Below are 16540 nucleotides of genomic sequence, written 5' to 3' on the forward strand. Positions count from 1 at the left end.
CCACCTCTGAGGCTCAGGCTTTGGAAACGAGAGCCAAAGACTCTTGGGTGCATCTCCCGTGAGCAGGGAGGTGCAGCTCAACAGTCCTGAGCACTGTCCCCTCACGCCAGTTTAAAGGTATGAATTTGGGTTGTTCTTTTTGTCAGGTTTCACTCTACTCCAGGTGGTCTAGCTTTTTCCCTTACATGTGTATTTATGTATTTTTTAAGATTTCATCATTTTTTTGAGAGACCGAGAGCGCGTGCAGAAGGAGAAGGAGAGGGAGAAGCCTAACAGGGCTTGCTCCCAGGACCCTGAGATCCTGACCCAAGCCGAAGGCAGATGCTAAACCAACTGAGCCTCCAGGTGCCCCTCTCCCTTACATGATTACACACACGGAAGGCTTGCCGTTCCTGACAAAGTCCTGGGGAGAGCAGACGGTCCGTATTACAAGACCCCTGGCACGGCCTGCCCCCGTGTGCCTCTGTCGTATTGATAATTGCCACTTACCGTGGGCCCGCCAGAAAGTCTTCTAGACCCTTCACTCACACTTTCTCATTTAAGCTTCAGAACTGTGCCATGTGGCAGGTATAAGTATGCCTGATCCTCAGAGGAGTTTTAGAGCAGTGAACCTATTCTGTAGGACACCGTAACGATGGTTGGATCTGTCATACATTTGTCTAAACCCATAGATTGTATAGTACCCGAGTGAACCTCAATGTAAACTCTGGGCTCTGGGTGGTAATGGTAGGTCAGTGCAGGTTCACTGATTGTTACAAACGGCCCACCCTGGTGGGGGATTCTGCTAGAGGGATGCCATGCATGTGTGTAGAGGGGAGGGGTTTGGGAAATCTCTGTATTTTCTGCTCAGTTTTGCTGTGAAACCCAAACTGCTTTGAAAAATAAAGTATTTTTTAAAAAAAGAAGTTGAGAAGTTTGCAGGAGAAGGTTGGGATGGTGGGAAAGAAAAGTAGTGTCCTGAGCAAGAGAGAGATGAGAAGTGACAGCAGGCCTGCAGCTTTATGGAGGTCCCAGCATCAACCTGCAGAAAGTATCACTCCTTATTCTTTTCACCAATTTCCCTGGGTACCTTTGCCATGTGGGGCTCTCACCTGCCTCTGGTAATTCCTTCCCCAGCAGTCTGGCAGCTCCTCACACCTGGGTATTGACAGGCTCTGGGTCCTCCTGGGAGCTACTTTCAAAGTAAGCTCTTCCCCAGGTTCAGGAAAGTCAGCAGTGTGTTACAGATTTTCCAAGAGCTACAATTTACTAACAATCTTCCTTTGATGTTTAGGAGCTTGTTTGCAAATAGCAATCTTGACCAAGACGAATAACAGGTCGCTAGAGGTGAAAGAGAATTGTGATGGAGCCAAAGATGACAGAGGAAGCTTATGTGATCATACTACTAAGAATCTGGTAGGAAGCAAATGAGATGGAAAATAAATTCATCCATGCACACACACACACACACACACACACACACACACACAATGTAAAGTCAAATCCTGATACTTAGGAACAAAATAATGTTATTTCTTTAAAAGATTAATTCTCCAGGATCGTGCAAATTAGTGGCTTGCTAAAGAATGTTTATAGAAAATTCATTATTCTTGAATAATGCTAGGAACTGAAATATGACAGCATTTGTCCTTTTTTCAGTTAAAAGTTACATGGAAAATTCAAATGTGTCATTTTGCTCTGACAGACACTTCCCACCTTGTAAAAATAGCTTTTCTGTTGAAATAATGTCACATCAAAATGGGATTGACATAGTCTATAGCACTACCCTGTCTTTCAAAGTACTCGCTTGGGACCTGTGACCACTTCTTTCTGGTTTCTCCCTTTCGGCATGAAAAAGTCTGTCCTAAGCCACCATTGTGTTTTGGAAACAGATAACTTGTTTAATTTCACAGGTTCACAGCTAGAGTAGAGCTTTTGCCTCAGGATAAAATCATACCTCACGTCTCACCCTCACTTGATTTATAGAGATTTTGGATTTAGATCTAGTACCGGAATAAGATTAAGACTTTGGGGCTGTTGGGACGAGGGGGAATTTACTTTTCAATGTAAGGAAGACATGAATTCTAGGCATCCAGAGGGCAGAGTGTTATGGGCTGAACTGTGTCCCCCACCAAATTCAGAATGTCACAGAATGTGACCCTGTTTGGAGACTGGGTCTTTAAAGAGGTAATTAATGGGGTCATGCGGATGGGCCCTATTCTAGTGGGACTGGAGATTAGGACACAGACACACAAAGAGGGAAGACCATGTGAGGACAAAGCAAGAAGACGACCATCTGTAAGCCAAGGAGAGACACCTCAGAAGAAACCAACCTGCCGACACTTTGACCTTGGACTTGTGGCCTCTCAAACTATAAGAAAATAAGTATCTGTTGCATAAACCGCTAAGTTTGTGGTACTTTGTTATGGCAGCCAGAACAGACTAACATAGTTGGAGAGGGCCAGAGGGAGGCTGGAGGAGAGAGGGAGGGGCCAGCTATCAATCAGGTGTGAGTGAAAGTGTCACAGGCCACTTCCCCCACTGAGAACCCAGCCTTGTTAACCACCTGTATCTGTTACCTGCATTGCAGCTGTAACAAATTACCACAGTTCTGGAAGTCCGAAATCTGAAAAGGGTCTCACTGGGCTAAAATTAAGGTGTTGGCGGAATTGTGTTTCTTTCTGAAGGGATACCTATTTTCTTTCCTTTCCCAACCTCCAGGCTGCATACATTCCTTGAGACATGGCCCTCTTCCATCTTCAAAGCTGGCTAGCAATGTAGCATCTTAAAATCTCAGACTCCGACACTGACTCTCCTGCCTCCCTTTTTCTCTTATAAGGACCCTTGGTGATTACATTAGGCCCTCTCAGATAATCCATGGTAACCTTCCTATTTTATTTTTAAAGGTTTTATTTATTTGAGAGAGAATAAGAGAGAGAGCATAAGTGGAGAGAAGGGTAGAGAAAGAAGCAGATTCTCCACTGAGCAGGGAACCTGACATGGGGCTTGATCCTGGAACCTCGGGATCATGACCTGAGCCAAAGGCAGATGCCATCTGACTGAGCCATCCAGGCACCCCTAACCTCCTTATTTTAAAGTCAACTGATTAGCAGCCTTAAATCCATCTGCTATCCTAATTCCTCCTTGTCATATTACATAACATATTTATGGGTTCTGGGGATTAGGATATGAGCATCTTTAGGAACCCATTATTCTGCCTACCTCATATACCCTGGAAACCAGATAAGACAGTGTATGTCAACTATATTGTCAGGCAACATTGCTTATGGTAAAACTGTCCACTGATTGGTAAATTACTTAGGGACTGGAAGCAGTTATGAATGAACTTCAAATACCTAATATAGACACTATACTTTGGGCTTTCTCCAGTTTTGATGACTTTTTAAAGTGACATATCTCTGTGGGGACCTGGAAGCTATTTTGAAGAGATACTACTTCTGTGGGCAGAGGTCTTTTGCCCCTCCCAATAAAGATCTCACCTCCTTGAACCATGCTGCCACTTGGGAATTAAATAACTCCTGGATGCCATAGAAACTGCAGTAAGAACTACTAAAGGGCTCCTTATGAGATGTCTTGACACTGTCCTGCTGGCAAGCTGGGGCTTCTGTCCTTATCTTTTTAAATAGATTGGTCTATGTTCTATTATAATCATGTGAGTCTGTTTGCTCAATCTTTGGTGTTGTACTGGACTAATATGGTGGGCTTTCATCTTGCAACCAATGAGGAGCTGTATTAGTCTGCTTTGGCTAACAAAACAAAGTACCACAGGGTAGACAGCTTAAACAAAAGAAATTTATTTTCTCACAGTTCTGAAGGCTGACATCCAAGACCAAAGTGTTTTCAGAGTTGGTTTCCTTTTGCTATAAAGGATGTTACTGGTATTTTTTATGAAACTTGGAGTCTGAGGATCAGATGATAGTGATGTATCAATGTAAACTTCCTGACTGATGGTGGTATTGTAGTTATATAAAGAGAATGTCCTTGTTTTCTGGAGATCCATAGTATTGAGGAGTAATAGAGAGTCAAGTTGGTAACTCATGCTCAAGTGGTTCAGAAAAAAATTCTTGATGATGTACTTGCAACCTTTCTATAAACTTGAGATTTTTAAAATTTTAAAAGTTTAACATCCTCTTTTTTTAAGATTTTATTATTTATCTTAGATTGAGAGAGCACAAGTTGTGAGAGGAGGGGTAGAGAGAGAGGAGAGAGAGAATCCCAAGCAGACTCTGTGCTGAGCATGGAGCCCAAAGCGGGGTCTGATCTGGCCACCCTAGATTATGACCGGAGCTAAAATCAACAGTCAGATGTGTAACCAACTGAACCACCAGACACCCCACATTAAGACCATTCTTAAAAAATAAATGAAGCCAATAAGCACATGAAAAGATGCTCAACATTGGCATCAGATGCTCAGTAGTCATTAGGCAAATGCAAATGAAAGCCACAGTGAGGTCCCACTTCACACCTACTGGGATGGTGATAATACCCTCCAAATGGAAAATAACAAAATTGGTGAGGATGTCAAGAAATTGGAACCTTCATACATTGCTAGTGGGAATGTAAAATGGTTCAAAATAGGTACTCAGGCAAATGTATGTATGTGCATGTTCAAAACAGCAGTAATCAAAATAGTCAAAAAAGTAATCCCAACAGCTCAAATGTTCATCAAACAAAGTATCAGCAGAAAATTGTGGTATATCCATACAGTGGAGTATTATTCAGTCATAGAAAGGAATGAAGCGCTGATACGTGCTACAAAATGAGTGTAATCCCAAAACATTATGCTAGTGAAATAAGCCAGACACAAAAGAGCACCTATTGAATTATCTCATTTATATAGCATGTCGCAAGAGGCAAATACATAGAAGCAGGAGCAGGTTGGTTGTTGCTAGGGACTCTGGGGAGAGCTGCTTAATGAATATGAAGTTTTATTTTGGAGTGATGGAAATGTACTGAAATTAGGTAGAGGTGGTGTTTGCACAACATCGTGAATGTACTAAAAGTTCACTTCAAAATAGTTCATTATGTCAGGTGAATGTCACCTCAGCAAATTTATTTAGAAAGTCAAGTATTTCAATGTAAATGTTGTCTTACAAAATGGTAAGAGATAAAATGCAGTTGCCAGCAGCTGGAGTCCTTAGAAATAGTATTTCCTGGAACTGGTCTCAGAGGATGGAACTGCCTCGTCTTCTTCAGCTAGCTTAGTCTGTCTGTCAAGACTACTATTTCCCAAGGGCACAGATAGGCCATGGCATTTGAAGCCCACATTAGGGGGAACCACCAGAGTGAGGGCAGAGGGCTGTCCTAGGAAACAGGAGGAACCTTCCTGGAGAGAGGCAGTATGTCCAGACTCATGATAGGCCACTGGTTCTACTCTGCTCTGACGCTGGAAGCTGCACCTGAACCCTAGCAAGATGGCTGAAAACTGCCAACGGGTGCAGAGGATCTGGCTGGGAGAGGCAGACAAATTGGCATGAACTGCTTCTCCCCAAAGGGCATGACCCACTGAATGTGTGTTGGCATTTTTGACTACATAGTTTGTGATATGCAGTGTACAGTTGAAACCTTGAACTACACAGGTTTGAGCTGTAAGGGTCCACTGGTGGGATTTATTTCTGATTAAGTATAGCACAGTACTGTAAACATACTTTCTCTTCCTTATGTTTTCCTTAATAACGTTTCCTTTTCTCTAGCTTAGTTTGTTGTAAGGATATAGTATAAAGTACATATAAGATACAAAATAAGTGGGGGATCCCTGGGTGGCTCAGCGGTTTGGCGTCTGCCTTCGACCCAGGGTGTGATCCTGGAGTCCTGGGATCGAATCCCACATCAGGTTCTCTGCACAGAGCTTGCTTCTCCCTCTGCCTGTGTCTCTGCCTCTCTTATGAATAAATAAATAAAATATTTTTTTAAAAAAGATACAAAATAAGTGTTAACTATGTTACTGATAAGGCTGCTGGTCAGCGGTAGACAATTAGTAGTTAAATTTGGTGGGGAGTCAGAAGTTATATGCAGATTTTTGGTTGCAGGGAGGGTTGACACCCTAACTCCTACGTGCTCAAGGGGCAGCTATATGTAAGTTCAGAGTCTGTATGGTCACCTCTGCAGGCAGATGTCTCCCCAAGAGCAAGCTCCACACTTTACCCATTGGCAATGGCCAACAGCCTCATGTAAGACTGTTCTCCATACGAACTACATAATAGTTTGGTGTCTATAGTGACACAATAGCTCCTCTGTCACTTCCTCGTTCTGCAGAATTTCATTTTATGAAGCTTCAGGCTTAGTCCTAGCAATTTTGTGCCATTTGGTCCATAAAGAATAATTTGTTGTTTGGGAGTGGGCTTTTTTTTTTCACTTTTCTCATTTTATTGGCCACAGGGGAAGGGGACTTTCCCTGTCACCCAGACATGGTCACTCAATTTCTTTAGCCACTGTGAGCTTGGACCCTGAGGGCCCCAGGGGCTGCCTAGGCATGCAGGGCATACTCCCATCATCTCAGAGGAGCACCAGATAGTTGTAGGGCATGGCCTGGTTGATCATGATTGCAAATTTGGCAAAGGGGCTGAGGGGGCCAGAATTATATCAGGGCTCCCAGTGGGGTGGTGGGAGTCAGCACCAGCCTAGGCATTCTCAAGGAGAACAGCACATCTCCCAGCCATCTTGATCTTGGCTGCGGCCAGTAATTTATTGGTTTTATCAGTATTGAATCTTTTATTTCTGTAATTCTGAATATACAGACTGAAGAGCAAAGAAACAGAACAGAGATGAGCATGGGGTCTCCTTCCTCTGCCCAGCCTTGCCACGCAGGTCTGAGCCAAGGCTTTCACCTGGCCCTGCCCTGTGACTCATGCTCCCACCTCCTCTGAGGCTTCCATAAGTCGACTTCTGGTGCCCCATAATAGTCATGAGTTACAATTCTCCCACTTCAGCTCAAAGTCACTTCTAAGCTATATCCCTGTCAGCCTGCCTGTCTGCTGGGTATGTTCTCTTTGGTGTCCTACGGTCACCCTAAACGCAGACTACCCCACATGAACTCACTGCACACATCTGCAAGCCCTCCTTTCTCTTCTTGAGCCTGGTGAGTGGCCTGACACCATCTCCTTGACAGTGAGCCAGGCGCCTTCCTTCCCCACCTTCCCCAACGTTCAAATCCTAATGTCATCCTCTTTATACTTCCATCCTAGTACCAACTTTCTATCACCCTCCATCTCCTCTCCTTGCAGAGCTTCAACTGCACACAGGGAGTCTCTCATCTAGACTCATGGAGCTTCCAAACTGGTCTCTTGCTTATCTCATTCACCTCTGGTTATGTCCACACTATGTTGAAGTGTTCTTTCTAAAATGTAAAAGTGCTTAAATACCCTTCAGTTGATTATAAGTTTGCTTGATACAAGCCTCACCCTCTTAGAGTGGCATTTGAGACCCTCTGTGATCTGACCCCTACACTCCTGGGCTCCAGAAATAAAGAACAATGCGGTGTTTAGAGCATGTCAGGCTTGTTTGTGGTTTGTCTACCTTCACACATGCTGTTCCCTCTGCCTCGTGGGCTCCTGGTCACTTTGCAGGCTCAGGTTGATTATGAAGCCCTCCCACTCTTCCTCTTATCATCCTGCCCACCCCAAGAAGAATCCATCCTCTCGTTTTTGGCCCCTCTACCCTTCCTAGACTATTGTGGTGACTTCTGGAAACTATGACTGCATATGCTGCTGTGCGATTTGTCTCCCACGAGATAGAGGGCGACAATCATGTATGAATCACTCTCATTTCTTCAGTGCTGTGCCTGACACAGTAAGAGTCAAATGAATGAATGAAGGGTGATCAACCTGGGGTTTTCATCATATTTTTTTCTCCACTGATTAGCTACTTAATGACTTTGGGGAAATAACTGGCTAGACTTCAGCTATTTCATTGGTAAATTGGGGAAATCGAGATGGGTATAATTTATGAATTCTGTTGTATAGGCTGTTTCTCAGCCCATGTTCCTATCACCCTAGGATGAATTTCTCTTACATAGCCATAAAACACGATGCCATTCTCAGAGAGGTGTTTTCTAACAGGTCTTACAAAGAGCAAAATTTATGTTGCTTCATAGAAATGATCACAGTCCTATAGCCACAATCTTTTGGTCATGGTCAGATTGGGTTGAATAGTGCCCCCGCCCCATTCCTACCCACCTGGAACTTCACAATGTGGTTATATCTGGAAATAGGGTCTTTGCAAATGTCATTAGTTAGAGGTCGTCCTGGATTAGGGAAGGCCTTATATCCAGTATATGGCTGGTGCCCTTGGAAGAAAAGGAGAGGACACAGAAACATGGAGGGGGAGGGGGTTGTGTAGATGGGAGCAGGGATTGGAGTCATGTCTCTATAAGCAAGGAATGCCAAGGATTGCTGGGAGCCCCAAGATCAGGAAAAGAAGAGGAAAGATTCTCTTCCTAATATTCTCAAAAAGGACATGGCCCTGCATGGTCTTAATGGTCCTAACATGGTCTTAATTTCAAACTGCTAGCCTCCAGAACTATGAGAATAAATAATAATGAGTTTTCAAGCCACCAAGTTTGTGGTAATTTCTTATGGCAATCCTAGGAAGCCAGTAAACTGGCCCAGCCACATCACCTCTAAATGGCCTCTTCATTGGTGCAGTGACCCACACACTTCAGTAGAGTCGCCCTGAGAAAAAATGAAAAGTGTCTCGTTATATACTATAAGATCCCACACACAGGACTTGAGTCTTTGTTCTTCACTGTATTCACACTGGTCAATGGCATGGTCTAGTTTGAGTAATGAATGTTTAATCCGGCAGGCAGAAAAAGAATTTCATACTCTATGATGGCTGATATAAAAGCAACAGAGCACTTTTAGACTTTTTAGTGCTTGTTCCTGCCAAATAAAATTTTTAGACTATCTGCAAGGTCAAGGAAACAAATGTCTGGGGATAACCATGTAGATGAGAGAGTGGGAAGTATTAAGGGTCACATGGAAGATGGACCTGGGTTCTCTTTTTCTGTTTATTCTGCACTACCTTGTCAAATAACTAGTCAAATGCCCTTAAATATAACAGCTGGTCTGCCAACCTTCTCTAATTTTCTTGACTTTAGTCAGGGCCAGATAAGGAGGGCAGTCACCTGTGGCTGGTGACCAGCAGGCTCCAGCTTCGTTCAGACCAGAATACTCTTCTGAGGATCCACTTGCCCCTCAGGTCTGTTACAGCATGTGCCATGCTAAAAGTTCTTCTTCTTGTGCTGGATTAGCCTCGGTGTGATGAACTGTTATATCAGGAAGATACTATCAGGCAATCAAGATATAAACTGAGTAATGGAGACCCAGATAGTAAAATGAATCAAGCTGAACTACACAGTGTTTAAGTTGCAGAGTGGTTCAAGCTGGATGGGCATGGCCATGGCCTTGTCCCAGCTGAGGGGACCAAAGGGACAGAGGGGACCATGTTCCCAGTGCAGCCCGGTGTGACAGCACCTGATTTTCTGTTCAGGAGTCAGGATATTCAGCTCTACCCTGGCATGACTGTGAGAAAAAAGCAAGATTTCTCTTGGGAGGCTAAAGTACCATTTTTTGCTTCTACATGTACAGAAAACCTGGCCTTTGCTACTACAGTAGTTATGACTTTTCAGGTAAAAGATCTCTCCTCCAATCATGTCTCTTGTTTTGAAGCTCCATTATTGGGGGGCACTCCAGCATGTTTGACTGAATGCATAAAATCTTTTTGGCAATTCAAAACCAATGTATGTTGAATAAATGATTGCTGTGGACACCAGGAGAACCTCTCCTCAGCTTTTTATGCCCAAAGCAGTGCCACCTTAAGGGCTTACTATCTAACAGGATTTTAGATTTTAGGGTAAAAACAGTGATATCCTTACATTTCTACTTGTAGCCCCCTTAACGTGTGGGGATTGGACCAAAGAGCAAATCTGCATGATATGTACTGTGCAATGTTGGAAATAGTGACTCAAGACCAAAGTGTGGCTAGTGATCCAGGGGTGTGTGTTGGGCTCTCTCTTCAGTGAGCTGTTTTGTGGGGACATGTGGGATCTGACAGGCCCACCTACCAGTCTGTGGCCATAAAAATTAAACCCCTAGAAGTGAACATGGCTTCATAAGGTGGAATCCTCGCTGTAAATAATCCTCGCCTCATATTTGGTTTTCCAAATAGAACTTCTTAAATTTTTCTTGATACCTTTGTGTCAAGATTTGAACGTATTTTGAAGCTTTTATCATGAATGGATATTGAATTCTGTCAAATGCTTTTTCTACATTTGCTAAAATGATCATATGATTTTTATCCTTCATATTGGTAATGTGGTGTATCATGTCGATTTATAAATATTGAACCATCCTTACATGCCTGCAGTAAATCCCACTTGATCTTGGTGAGTGATCTTTATAATGTATTGTTGAATTCAGTTTGCTAATATTTTGTTGAGGATTTTTGCATCTATGTTATCAGGGATATTGGCTTGTAGTTCTCTTTCTTTTTTAAGTCTTTGGTTTTGGTATGAGATAAATGCTACCTTCCTAGAATGAATTTGGAAGTTTTCCTTCCTCTTCCATTTTTTTTTTTTTTTGAATACTTTGAGAAGAATAGATCTTAACTCTTTTTTGAACATTTGATAGAATTCACCTGTGAAGCCATTAGGTCCTGCACTTATTTCTGTTAGGAGTTTTGATTACCAATTCAATTTCATTACTAATAATAATCTGTTCAGATTTCTATTTCTTCCTGATTCAGCCCTGGAAGGTTGAATGTTTCTAAGAGTTTGTCTATTTCTTCTAGATTGTACAGTTTGTTTGTGTATAACTTTTTGTAGTTGTCTCTTATAATCCTCTGTATTTTTGTGATGCCAGTTGCAACTTCTCTGTCCAATTACTTATTTGAGTCCTCTCATTTCTTCTTAATGCGTCTGGCTTACAGTTTATCAGTGTGGCTCTCTTTTCAAAGAAACATCTCTTAGTTTTGTTGATCTTTTCTACTGTTTTTTGTTTGTTTGTTTTAGTCTCTATTTCCTTTATTTCTGCTCTGATCTTGATTTCCTTCCTTCTACTAACATGAACTTTGTTGGTTTTTTTTTGGGGGGGGGGTTGTTTTTTTTTTCTTCTAGTTTTCTTCTAGTTCCTTGAGGTGTAAATTTGATTATTTCAGATTTTCCTTGTTTCTCTATAAACTTCCTCTTAGGATTGCTTTTCTGCATCCCAAAGTTTTTGGAATGTTGTGATCTCATTTTCAATTATCACAAGGTTTTTTTTTTTTTTTTAATTTTCTCCTTGATTTTCTCATTGACCCATTGGTTGTTTAGTAGTGTGTTGTTCAGCCTCTGTGTGTTCCTGTTTCCCAGGAAACTTGTGATTTCAGTTTCTTAGCATTGTGGTCAGAAAAGATACTTAAAATGACTTCAATGTTCTTAAATTTTTCAGACTTGTTTTGTGGCCTAACATGATCTATTCTGGAAAATGTTCCATGTGCTCTTGAAAAGAACGTGTATTCTGCTTTTTGGGGATGGAATGTTCTGTATGTATCTGTTAGGTCCACATGGTCTAATGTGTCATTCAAAGCCACTGGTTTCTGTGTTTTCTGTTGGGACAATCTATCCATTGATGTAAAAGTCCCCTACTATTATATTGTATTACTGTCAATTCCTCTCTTTGTGTCTATTAATATTTGCTTTGTGTATTTAGGAGCTTTCATGTTGGGTGCATAGATATCTGCAATTGTTAAATTTTCTTGTTGAATTGATCCCTCTAACATTACCTAGTGTGCCTCTTTGTCTCTTACAGTTTTTGTTCTGAAGTCCATTTTGTGCAATACAAGTATTACCACTCCAGCTGTTTTTCATTTCCAGTTCATGAAGTATCTTTCTATATCTCTTCACTTTGGGTCTACATGTATCTTTAGATATAAAGTCAGTCTCTTGTCGGCAACATATAAATGAGACTTGGACTTTTTATCCATTCACCTACTCTTTGTCTTTTGATTGGACTATTTAGTCCATTTACATTTAAAGTAATTGTTGAAAAAAAATAATTGTTGATTGTTATGTTCTTATTGCCATTTTGTTTCTTGTTTTATGATTGCTTTTGTAGATCTTCTCTTTTCCTATCTTCTTCTCTTGCTCTCCTCCCTAATGATTTGATGACTTTCTTTAGTTTTATACCCAGATTCCTTTCTCCTTATTTTTTGTACATCTATTATAGGTTTTTGATTTGTGGTTACATGTGGTTTATATGTAACACCCTGCAGAGATACAGCAAACCGTTTTAAGTTGATGGTTGCTTAAATTCAAACACATCCTAAAAGCACTACGTTTTTCTCCCCACTCCATGTTTTATATATTTGACATTTTTTTCCTTCATTTTTTTTTTACTTCTAGTTATGGCCTTTTTGTTTCTCCTTAAAGAATGCTTTTATAATTTAATGCTTCTTTTTTTTTTTAATTTTTATTTATGATAGTCACAGAGAGAGAGAGAGGCAGAGACATAGGCAGAGGGAGAAGCAGGCTCCATGCACCGGGAGCCCGATGTGGGATTCGATCTTGGGTCTCCAAGATCGTGCCCTGGGCCAAAGGCAGGCGCCAAACCGCTGTGCCACCCAGGGATCCCTATAATTTAATGCTTCTTAAAAGACCAGTTTAGTGGTAATGAACTCTTTCAACTTTTGTTTCTCTAAAAATTATTTCTTTCTCTTTCGGTTCTGAATGATAACCTTGCCAAGTAGAATATTTTTGGTTACAAGATTTTTCCCTTTAGCACTTTGAAGATATCATGCCACTCTCTGGCCTAAAAACTTTCTGCTGGAGAATCACCTGCTAGTCTTATGAGCTTTCCCTTGCACTGTTTTCTTTTCTCTTGCTGCCATTTAGGTTGAAGGAGGGCAAGAAATGCCACCTGCCAACACTTCATTCTTGGAGAAAATTCCTACAGATCCCTGTCCCTCTGGCGCATACCCAAAAATTAGTCAATAAATCTCCTTCACATATAACCCAGGCACTTTTCAAAGTGCTGGTTCTCAGAGTGAGAGATTTAACGGCAGAGTCATGGTTGCCTTTAGCACTTCAGGTCTCCCAGAGCTAAGCCCTGCTGACTTTCAAGGCCAGATGTATCAGGACTTGTCTTCTTGGCAGTACAGATTCCTGAGGCAGGGAGTGCCCAATGTGGGGCTGGAAATCCTCGCTCCTCTGGGAGGACCTGTGTGCCTGTGATATCCTTCCTGCTTGTGGGTCACCAGGCCTGGGGTGTGGTTCTTTTTTTTTTTTTTTTTTTTTGTGGTTCTTGATCAGACCACATCTCTTGCCTCTCCTGCCTGTCTCAATGTGACGTTTTCTTTATGTCTTTAGCTGTGGAAGATCTGTTCTATCGGTCTTCAGGTCATCATCAGAGAGAGTTCTCTATGTGTAGTTGTAGCCATGGTGTGTCCGTGGGAGGAGGTAAGCTCAGGATCTTCCTGCTCTTCCATCTTCCCCTCACAATGGGCCACAATTACATATTACAAGAAAAGGAGGGAATGGGTTCAGCCCCACTTACACTTACTACACCATGACCATTAGTTACTCGCCTTCTCCCCCTCAGACACTGAGCTCTGTGAGGGCAGGCAAGTCTCATTCCTCCTTATAGCTTCAGAATTTCTCATAGAAACCAACCACCACCAGGTCAAGTCAAGTTCTTTGGTTATATACCCACTATGAATTGTGTGCCTCTGTGTATAAGAATACATTCATCAGCACGATTGTATGAACAATGTGCAACACCCCCAGCAGACTATAAGCTCTGAGAATAGAGACTATGATCTTGGTTCCTCAAGGCCCAGCACCATACCACCAGCAAATATGTATGACTTCAGGTCACTACATTTCACAACTGGATGCTGAATTAGCTCCATTTCAGAATTGAAACAATAGGGGCACCTGGATGGCTCAGATGGTTGAGCATCTGACTTCAGCTCAGATCATGATCCCAGGGTCCTGGGATGGAGCCCCATATCAGGCTCCCTGCTCAGGTGGGAGTCTACTTCTCCCTCTCCCTCTGCTGCTCCCCCTGCTTGTGTATGCACTCTCTCTCTCTCTCTCTCTCTCTCTTTCTCTGTCAAATAAATAAGTAAAATCTTAATTAAAAAAAAAGAATTGAAACAACAGCAGTCATGGAGTATTAATTAACACCATTGCTATGAAGCCCTAGTTAGTTCTTTCATGCATAGGTGAATCGTGTTTATATGAACATGGACAGCGGGCCTGTCCTGGGTTAGTCCTGGGAACACAGACATTAGTAAAACCAGTTTCTGCCCTTGAGGACCTCCCAGACAGCTGTGGCCACGTGGTGGATCTTTCTAGAGTTTCACAATGAGATTACAGCATTTTGTTTACAGGTGAGTATACTTTTTTCTGTTTGGGGGGCAGGAGGGCTTTTGAAAACATCATGGCAGCATATTTAGTGCTGTTAAGAGGCAGCGTTTTTCAGTAACAGATCAAGGAAGCCAATCAGGAGCTAAGTTCCTATTAGCACTAATAATTTGTCTCACTTAAGAAACAGCAGTGAATCTGGGAAGGTTCCTAAAGCTCCTCCTGGGGCCCAGAGCAAGTTGGTGGGTTGACTTCTGAAATATGCCCCAAGCATTGAATGGAAAATGCTATGCAGATGCCAAGTGGACACGGAGAAATTAATAGTCTTTTTGTAATGTATGGTCTCTCCAAGAACTACCAGAATCAACTAAGTCACTGAAAGGAGCAGCACAAAAGCTGAGCAGGAGAGTGAATAACAGGAGGGCCAGGAGAATAGCGACTCTCCCATCCCCCACCTATTGACTCCTGTGTCTTCAATAAAGTCTCTTCACCTTGGGCTCAGAGTCCCTGCATAAAGTGGCAGTGGGCCCCCCTGCTCCAGCACAGAGCACCTCCAACTCTAATTTACACTCAGATTAAAATGCAGATTCAGTTCCAGGGGTTTGGGTGGGACCTGATTCTGTATCTGTAACAAGCTCCCAGGCTACTACGGCAGGTCGCCATCTCAGGCCCACCTGAATCTGTTGAGTGAGAGTCTGAGATCTGCATGAATCACACATACAGCAGAGTTTCACAAGCACCAGTATAGACACAGACTAGAGCCAGGTCTTTCCACATGTGGCTTGCACCTCAGGATCACCTGGGAAGTCACACAGTGTGACTCAATGTGGTCTGGGGTGTGACCAGTGCATCTCACCTTTAAACGCCCCAGATGATGCAGATGCACAGTAAAGTCTCAGAACCAACGGACTCGGGCAGTGGTTGGAGAACTTGAGGTGTCAGAATCCCCAGGGGGCCCAGAAAGAAAACAGCAGCCCAGGGTCATGGAAGTGGAGGACAGTCAGGCCTTAGTGGTCTACCCCGCACCCCCCCCTCGCCAGGGGTTCTGATAGCAGCTGGTTTAGGGGTCGCAGGTAGAGGTAGACCTTCCCACAATGGGCTGGGGAGCAGCAGGAGCCTGGGGAACGGTACAAGGGCTCTTCTCCATCCTATCAGCCCTCTGGGCAGCCAGAGCTGGTGCAGCCACTTGTGTCAATGGGTCTGTTGACCCCAGGGTGTGATGGAAAAGAATGAGATACATCATTTCATTAAAAAACAAAAATAAAACCTGGGGTGTTCCTGAATCAACCATTTGGGGAGTGGTGGGGCTGAGTAAAAGGGCTGCTTCTACTGCAGGACTCCTCAGAGTCTTTACTGTGCTAGTGTGCCGCATGGCCCTCCAGAGGGAGGAGCAAAACAATGGCTGTGGCTCAAACTTCTGTGATCAGGGATCCCTTTTTCATGGAGCCAAGCAAGAGAATTTGCCACACGAAGCCTTAGACTCTAAGTCAGGATGTGTCCAGTGACAAAATATCTAGTTCATAAAGCAAACATCAGCGTCATCTGTGTATCGTCTGGTTCTCTCCTAGCTTTTCTCGTCCCATTTGTGACATTTTTTTAAAGATTTACTTATCTGACAGAGAGAGAGAGAGAGAGAGAGAGAGAGAGCGCACACACAATTAGGGTGAGCTGCAGAAGGAGAGGGAGAAGGAGACTCCCCGCTGAACAGGGACCAAAATGTGGGGTTTGATCCCAGGACCTGGAGATCATGATCTGACCCAGAGATCATGACCCAAGGCAGATGCCTAACTGAGACACCCAGGCGCCCTCCCCCATTTGTGGCATTTATTACAGGACATTTGTGGGAAACTGTGATGTGACACCCGCTCAGAGGAACGTTTTCTGCCTTTCTTTTAAGGATGAAGACACTAAGAGTAGAGAGCATTCTCCTGGGCACATCTGACTTTAGAACAAAATTAGATAACTGAAGGAAGCAGAGGTCAGGGCATGGAGGGGGACTTGGGTTGGTCTGACGGCTTGTTTACCAGCCCCACCCTCTCCCCCCAGGGCTTCATGTTTGTCCAAAGTGCAGGCAGGGAAGACTCCTGGAGCCCTGCTTTAAAATCACCTGCTGAGGTGGCAGGCTTTAGGCTCTGCCCCTGCAGGCCAGCAGGCCTCCTCTCTAGGACTTACCTAGAGATGGTGGGGGTGAAGGAAACT

At 43.1% G+C, this 16540-nt stretch overlaps 1 protein-coding gene across 6 annotated transcripts in view; it reads left to right on the forward strand.

The window, feature by feature from the left end:
* GNG4 (G protein subunit gamma 4) overlaps positions 1-16540 on the forward strand; it is an 81012-nt gene that overhangs the window by 25601 nt on the left and 38871 nt on the right. The window contains exon 1 of one of the 6 annotated variants that reach the window (XM_077894420.1): positions 1375-1395. The exons of 4 other annotated variants lie outside the window; for them this stretch is intronic. The gene's annotated coding sequence lies outside the window, so the exon portion shown is untranslated. Of the gene's footprint in view, positions 1-1374; positions 1396-16540 lie in introns of those variants that run through there. One more of the 6 variants, XM_077894424.1, reaches the window with a different exon arrangement.

Source organism: Canis aureus, chromosome 4 (genome assembly GCF_053574225.1).
Source record: "Canis aureus isolate CA01 chromosome 4, VMU_Caureus_v.1.0, whole genome shotgun sequence".
Classification (NCBI taxonomy): Eukaryota; Metazoa; Chordata; class Mammalia; order Carnivora; family Canidae; genus Canis; species Canis aureus.